This window comes from Bidens hawaiensis, unplaced genomic scaffold (genome assembly GCF_021521415.1).
Source record: "Bidens hawaiensis isolate Kalapana, Puna unplaced genomic scaffold, B.hawaiensis_p1.1 tig00022403_1, whole genome shotgun sequence".
In the NCBI taxonomy this organism is placed as follows: domain Eukaryota; kingdom Viridiplantae; phylum Streptophyta; class Magnoliopsida; order Asterales; family Asteraceae; genus Bidens; species Bidens hawaiensis.
In genome coordinates, this window is record NW_027493493.1 from 39,815 (window position 1) to 48,126 (window position 8,312).

An 8,312-nucleotide genomic window follows, 5' to 3' on the forward strand; every position below is an offset into this window, starting at 1 on the left:
GAGAAGTTCAATTAGAGTTGTCATGTGACTGGCGCCGATTTCATATTTTTTTAATATTATGACATTAGTTATTTTATTTACAAAGTTGAAATAGATGGTGTGGTGGTATTGTGGTGAGGTTGCGACATTACAACCAGTTACATCTGGGTTTGAACCATGCGCTAGCATATATTTAGTTATGTTTTGTAAACACATAAATTGAGAACGTTTGTTATGTTGAAACTTAATCAAGTAATAAAAAGCTACGGTGGTAAGATTGTTCAGTTGCAATTTATTCAACATAGATTCGAATCTTGCGTGTCTCGTCTTTTTCTTTCTTTCTTTTTTCTTCTTTCTAAAATAGAAATATTCATATAACAGAATAAAACACTGACACAACGCGTCGAGGCAACCTCTAGTTCCTACAAAATAGGGTTGCTTAAAAAACTCACAACTTGCAGCCGAAACTCGTAGCTCGCTCAAATAAAACTAGCTAAAAAAACTTGATTCGAAACGACCTAAGTCGAGCTGACTCATTTTGTAACCGAGCCAAGCTTGGGTGCTGAGCTCAATCTTAGACTCATTCAACTTCAAGCTTCAGCTGACGCCAAACCAAGCTTTAAACTGGACATAGATAAAATATAAAATAAAATGAAAAAATGTTATTCCATATGTTGTCATTAATAATAATAATAATAATAATAATAATATCCATTTGGCGACAAACATACATAGCATCCCCATATCTTACGTTTGACCAACACATTTATTTTCATTCCCAGTTTTTTCTTTGCTTTGCTTATCCTTTTCTTCCTCCTCCTCCTTCTTCTTTCCCTACTTATAATATTATTATTATTATTATTTCACATATAAAATTATAAATAACCACACGGGTCCATCTTTCTTCCATTCCATTCCATTCCATTCTCTCTCGATCTTGATGTCACACCCAACCAAACCAGATTCATTTGATTGATTGGTGGGTTATTAATCAAACAGTTGGATCCGTTGATTCCTGCTTCGATCTACTTCCTGCTTCATACCTTCAATCTCGTAAGCTTTTATTTTACGGATTTTTCAACTTATTATTTGCAATTGGGTGTGTTTTTAGGATTTTTTTATTAATTAATTGGAAAAGGGTATGTTTGGAACTAATCAAACATTGGTTTAGTTCATCAAAGTATGTTTTTTTTTCCCATTTTGGGAGTAATAGTTTTATCTTTACTTCTTGTTAATGCTACTTTATTTATTATTACTATTATTAGTATAGTTTTTTTATTGCTTTTCTATACTTTATGTCTGTTAAAAAAAAAAGAGGTTTCTTTTAAGTCCGGGATCTTACTGGGTACGTTTGTTTGTTTGTTTGTTTATTCAGGACGAACTGTAATCGAGTATGTTCAACATTTTGAAGAAAAGAATCTTTAAACTTTAGCAGTATTGTTGATTTGAAGAACACACAAATCAAGAAATTTGGTGTTTAGAACGGGATCTACAACGGATCCCTCAATCGAGAATCGAGTGTTTGTTACGGAAGGTGGTCTGGAGTGCGTTTTAAGCATTATCCGGGCCCTGCGGATGGGGTCCTGCTTTCTGCAAGAAAGCGGGACCCCACTCCCAGTTTCCCGACATCAGCTTTAGGGATTGGAAAAAAGAAACCTTCCAGAAAAAGGCCGCCGCGGTTGCGGTCGTTTGATTACCGGAGGGAAGAACAACTTCATAGAATTGCAGGTCGGATGTTCTTGAACGAGTCTAGTGAAGTTGCTTCACTCTTTACTCAACAAGGCAAGAAAGGAACCAATCAAGATGCCATGATTGTTTGGGAGGTTAGTTATTTTCATTTCGTGCTAAATGAAAGTGATTTATGTGATTTTGAATAAGAATCACATAACAACCGTAATAGAATGGATTGTAGGAAATAGTGTTTGGATCTAGTTTTTAGGGGTGTCAGTCTTGTCGGGCTGATGGGTTATGGGTGGGGGTTAACTGATGAACCTACATGGCCCATGTATTTATTGGTGTAACCAAAAATAACCCATTTATTTGAATGAGTCAAATGGGCGAGGTTGTAATTCAATCATAAACGGGTCATAAACAGGCTGCTAGGTTGCAACAAATGTGTTAACGGGTTGACCTATAAAATATAGTTTTCTTTTTTATAAACTAGTTTTAACGTGTCGACTTGTTTTATTAAGCTAAATGGGTTAAATAGGTCAATCCAAGCACAACCTAAAACTGTTATATTTGTGTTATGTTTCGGGCCGGGTTAGGATTTTCGACCCCCTTTACTTTTGTTGATTGATGTAATACTCACGTAGTTGGTTGTTGAATGTTTGAAACTTTTGATTGTTTTAAAAACTAATATATTTGAATGACCAAACAAGACTTTTGTGTAAATAAGGTAGATTATGACACTTTATTTTATCATTTGATGGGTGCAAAAGTCTCTTAAATAGAGGGGTGATTATTACACTTTATTTTATCATTTAGTAAAACTGAATTGATAATTTAACCTTAAAACAGTCAAATAATGAGAAACATAATATGTTTATGTTTAACATGTAAGGGTGTTTGCCACTAGATGTTACTTTTAAACGGTTCAATTTAGGTTGTGTTTTATCTCAAACGGACCAAATAAAAAAAATTTCCTAAAGTCAAACGTGTTGAAAGTCATCCAAAGTCTTTTCTAACATACACAACCTCCTAATATTTTTTTTATTATAAGGTTTACTTTATTATTGTAACTATATTGTTGTGACATATTTTCAACTTTTCAGAATTTCGGGTCAACAACCGACACGGTGTTCTGTGGTGTGTTTGATGGGCACGGCCCGTTTGGTCACATGGTTGCTAAACGGGTTAGAGATTCACTCCCGTTAAAGCTAAGTGCACATTGGGAAGTCAACCTTAAGAACACCGATGATGTTCTTCGGGAGATTGTCGGTGGCGTAAACACTGAAGGGACATCGGTTACTTCACCAGACACTAATTTTGAAGAAACCGATAAGGTCCCGGAAATCTTTCAAACCCTAAAAGAATCTTTTTTGAAGGCTTTTAAAGTAATGGATAGAGAGTTGAGTATGTATGCAAGTGTTGATTGCTTCTGTAGTGGGACGACTGCAGTGACGTTGGTCAAACAGGTTAGATTTTTTAAACGTTTTTAATTTAACTGGAATATGGTTTTTTGGATTTTTATTTGGGGTGTGGATTTCTTTTACAAAATTTGTGGGTTTTGGACTTGGTCTAAATGGGTTTGGGTTAGTTTTGGGTTGAGCTGGTGGACATATATAGTTAAATGGGTTGGGCCAGGTTGACCCGTTTAACCGATTTGCTGTTTATGATTTAAAAAATTATGTTTTTTGTCATAACTTATTTTTGTTGGGTATTAAAGGTAGAAGTTTTATAGTTTAGACGTGGTTATTCTATATAAATATATATTTTATTTTAAAGTTTGTGATTTTAGAGTATTAATATTAAATTAAATTATAATATTTTTGGGTTAAACGGGGTCGTGTTTGGGTCAACATGGCCCGCTGACCCGCTTAAACGGTTTATTTTCTAACATTTAAAAAATAGGTTTTATGTCATTAATTAAACTTATTGGGCATTTTTATTCCAAAATATAAAAGATGAAGGGAAAATAGCAATTAGCAATATGTTTTATAGTTTAAACATAGTTATTCTATATGAATACTAGCTTTTATCTTTTATTGTACTTGAAAGTTTTTTTTTTATTTTTTTTGGGTTATAGGGTCAACATCTTATAATTGGAAACATTGGAGACTCGAGGGCCGTATTGTGTACGCGGGATAAAGATAACTCTCTCGTCCCTGTTAGTTGACGGTGGATCTAAAACCGAACCTCCCAGGTTTTTCTCTCTCTAAAAACTTTACCTTATTTGTTTGTTTTTTCCCAATGGGACTTTTGAGTGTTATGGATTCCATAGGTGGCAAAATGGGTCGGTTATGCGAGCTGGGTAATGAGTGAACATGGTTTGGACGGGTTGGGTTGACCCGAAAACGTTTTTGAACATTTTTATAGATAAATGGGTCGAATATTAGCTAAATTGTTTAATAGGGGAGTAAACGAGCCGAACCGATCCTGAGTTTGGCTGAGCTTGGGCTTCGTTCGTTTAACTTGCAAGAGTTCGAGCTTGAGCTCAGCTCGTTTCAAGCTTTATTTCTAAAGTTCGAGCGCGACTTGTGAGTAATGTTTTCAAGTTCGTGTGCAGCTGGTTTACTATTTTAATAAACTATTGTGTATATACTTATAATAATTAAGTGTATGTATAGAATAATATATTATTCAACTAATCTTATCTTATATATAATAAATAGATAGAATATTAAAGTTATATTAATAATAGGTTTGTTTAGGCTCACGTGCCAGCCCGAGCTTGATAAATGAAGCTTGGGATCGTTTATTAAACAATCTTATTTTTAGGCTCGGGCTTGTATAAGCTCGTCTCTATTTCGAGCTTTTAGTGAGCCGATCTCGAGTAGCAAACGGGTGGCTAAAATATGGAATATACAAAAGAATTGCTATGGATGAGGTACTTATTTTTTATTGATTTTGTTGTTTTACGTGTGAATGTTATGTAGAGGAAGCTGAGCGGATTCGTAGATGTAAAGGGCGCGTGTTTGCCTTACGGGATGAACCTGAAGTTGCTAGAGTTTGGCTACCAAATAACGATTCTCCCGGGCTAGCCATGGCCCGCGCTAGCCATGGCCCGCGCTTTTGGAGATTTTTGTCTAAAGGATTATGGTCTCATTTCCGTCCCTCAAGTTTCCTATAGACACCTTACAGAAAAAGACGAATTTGTTGTCCTAGCAACTGACGGGGTATGAAATCCCTCAAAATATATATATATATATGTATATATTACCTATTTTGTTCTTCATGAACATGTTCAATACATGATTACCTTTTAAGTAGAAAACTGAGAGTGTGCGGGGGTCGGTTTGGGGCTGAAACCGAACCAAAAACCCTTCGGTTTATTTTTGTGTTTTTGGTTTTTGTTTTTTACAATGGTTTCGATTAGGTTTCGGGATTTTTGGTTTTTGCCATTTTGTGTTTGAAATTAACGGGAAACCAGTGTTTTAAAAACCGGTTCAAACCGGCCGGTTGAACCGGTTAAACCGGATTTTGCACACTAGGCCGGTTTTTTGAGTCCGGTATTTATGACCGGTTTGCTAGAACATCGTACCGACGGTTTTTGTCTAAAATACCGGTTTTTGCCGGCAAACCTGTTTTAAGCCCGAGAAAATTTTGATAGTTGCGGCCCATATTTTTTCAAAAATACTTTTAACCCAACAATTAACATTTAAACGTGTAAACTTTAGAACTATTTTTTTTTTTAAATTTGATTGCTTTTGCATTATTTTTTTAATATGGATTAAGTTTTGGATTATTTTTTGTTATGAGAATCATTTAGTTTTGGGTTATATTTGGATTGAAGTTACAATTATAGGAAATTATAAGGTAAACTATTCAACCGGTTGAACCTTCCGGTATAACCCGGTTCAACCGGTTGTACCATTTTTAAGCTCAATCCGGTACAAGTAAAATGCCGGTTTTTAAAACATTGCGGGAAACAATGGCCCAAAATAATGAATTTGTGCTTGAAATATGAAATCAGCCATCAATCAATTAACTTTAGGCCCAAAATGTGTTAATAATGATTATTTGATTATTATACATTTGGCCCTAAAGTTTTGGGCTACACCATTTATTAGTTTTATATAAATTACTTAACGTTCAAAAATAAAATTAAATCTATAAATCCAATAACAAAAATCGGTTTTTTTCCGGATTTTGCCATTTTGGGCAAATATATAGTGGCAAAAGTAATAAATTTGGCTTGAAACTTGGTTTTATGTTAATTATGATTAATTGATTATTACAAATTTGGGTCTAAAATTTATGGACTACGCAATTTGTTAATTTTTTTATAAGTTACTTAACATTCAATTTGTCAGCTTTTCAGTTTTTAGCTTTTCGTTCGTTATTTTTGGTTTCGATACGTGCAAAATTGAACTAGAAATTTGGTTTTTGGTAAACCAGTTGTCGGTTTTGGGTTGGGTTCGGTTATATCGGTTATATGTATCATAGTTAAATCTACATGTACAAGTGTTTATACCGAGACATATTTTTGTTATCTGGCACGTACATTAACAGGTATGGGATGTGCTTTCAAACGAAGAAGTGATTGAAATCGTCGCATCGACCGAACCACATTCGCGTGCAGCACAGGCCGTGGTTGAGTCAGCGGTTCGCGCATGGAAGCACAAATACCCGACCTCAAAAGTTGATGATTGCACGGTTGTCTGCCTGTTTCTGGGCTTACATTCATCAACAACTTCTGGCACCAAGTTGGATCATGGGAAGGATGTGGAAGATGAAGATGAGGATGAAGACGAGTCACCGTCCACCATGAACCTTGAAACCGGAAAAGACTGGTCTGCCCTTGAGGGCGTTTCGCGGTTGAACACATTATTAACCCTCCCGAGCTTCGTTCCTGGTGAGGATGATGAGAACCAAGAGCCTGGATGGAAAGCATATGCTGGTTGAAAACGCGGGGTATTTTCGTCATTTTGCTTTGATTGTTCGTGTTAAAGTTCAACCATTAAAAAAGAAAAGATTGTAAAAAAGGATGAACAAACAGCCAGGCTTTTAGCAGTTGGTGAAGAACCCTGCTGTTTTAGAGGGTTGGGTTGGGATATCATTTGTTTTTATTTTTATTTTTAATATTTTTTTTGGGGGATTTTGAAGGGTGGAAAGGGAATTTTGTGGAACCAGATCTTGCTCCTTTTTTTTTTTTTTTTTTTTCAGGATTGTGAATTGTGAATTAAATGTTATGTTGATCATATTTATATGGAAGTAAATTTTGTGACTGACTAATATTTCTTTTTATTGTCTTTGAACGATGAATTTCTATTATATGGACACGTGAACCTAAGACCTCTCAACTCAACTAATGTGTCATCAAAGTTATTTTTATGTGGTATCACTTAATTTTTATTTTAACTATGTTCTCCCACGAGTTAGGTTATTTTACAAAGGCCAACAAAAATGAGAAGTGTGAAAAAACATAATTAATTGACATAGACGTGCACAAAATAACCGGTTTCAGATCCGACCCGGAACCGGTTCCAGGTCGTACCCGGTGGGACCCAATACCCAGTGTGGGTATTGATATACCCGAAAGTCCTACCCGGTTCCTCATATTATATCCCAAATCGGGTCGTACCCGGTTTCGGTTCGTACATGGAATAACTGGTTCTGTCGGGTTTTGGGCAATAAATGATCCTGCAGCTCAAAAAGAGCCATTGGAACTGGTTCCAACGGTAATATAGCCGTTGGAACCGGTTTTTGATGTCCATGAACCATATAAATTGATTTGTTATCCATTGTTTTACCACCAAACTCAAAACACTAAAAATACTTCTCGGTTTACACTCGTTCTACAACCCTGACCAACCTACGCCTTCGTTTTGTTTTCACTTCCACCCTTTCTTAGTGGTTACTACGGCAAGCACCAACTAGGCTAACAACAAGGCTAACAAGAAGGTTTCTACATCCGTTTTTATTGACCCGGTTGGTGGTGAAGAAGACCCTGAAGTTGTGCGGGTCCTCATGCATACCCGCAAAGAAGATGTATGGAAGAATTGAGATTTGGTTGAGTTGATCAACGTTGACGTTAAGGCTCGTTGCAAATTTTGTGGCACTTTCTTAAAGCAAGATTCTAACTCGACTTTAAAAGCACATCGACACAAAATTTTGCAAGGCCTTGAAAGAAGTTCCCGCAACCGACCAAGTAGAATTGGGTCAAGATGGTACATTCTTTCGTTACAACATGAACCGGGTTCATGATAGAATGGAAAAGTTCGTTATTCAGCAAGGTTTGCCGTTTAACCACTTTGACAACCCCGGGTTGACGGCCTTGATTCGAGAAACTCTACAACCGCGATACACACATGTAAGTCGTACTACCCTTAGACGTCATTGTATCAAATTGTGGGAGTGTGCAAAAAAGATTTAATCGACTTTTTTCAAACTTTACAAGCAAGTGTGAGTTTAACTAGTGATGTTTGGTCGGTACCACACGGGTTACCGGAATCCTACATTTGTGTCACCGCTCATTGGGTTGATCCAGTGTCTTGACAATTGATGAAACGCACCATCGCTTTTGAAAACTTCTCGTACCCACATCAACCGATAAATTGTTTGAAATTAAATGAGGTAATAACGACTTATAACTTGAGAAAAAAAATATTTTCGATGTCGTTTGACAACGCATCAAACAATTCAAAGGCGGTAGAAAAATTTATCATAAA

General features: G+C 36.0%; 1 pseudogene across 1 annotated transcript; it reads left to right on the forward strand.

Annotated features, from left to right (window-relative positions):
- The first annotated feature begins 1,501 nt into the window (after positions 1-1,501).
- Positions 1,502-6,803, forward strand: LOC143565543 (putative protein phosphatase 2C 33; annotated as a pseudogene). Its single transcript, XR_013141089.1, has 5 exons — positions 1,502-1,802; positions 2,754-3,116; positions 3,728-3,844; positions 4,578-4,817; positions 6,154-6,803. The product of XR_013141089.1 is annotated as a putative protein phosphatase 2C 33 (transcript).
- Positions 6,804-8,312: the final 1,509 nt, after the last annotated feature.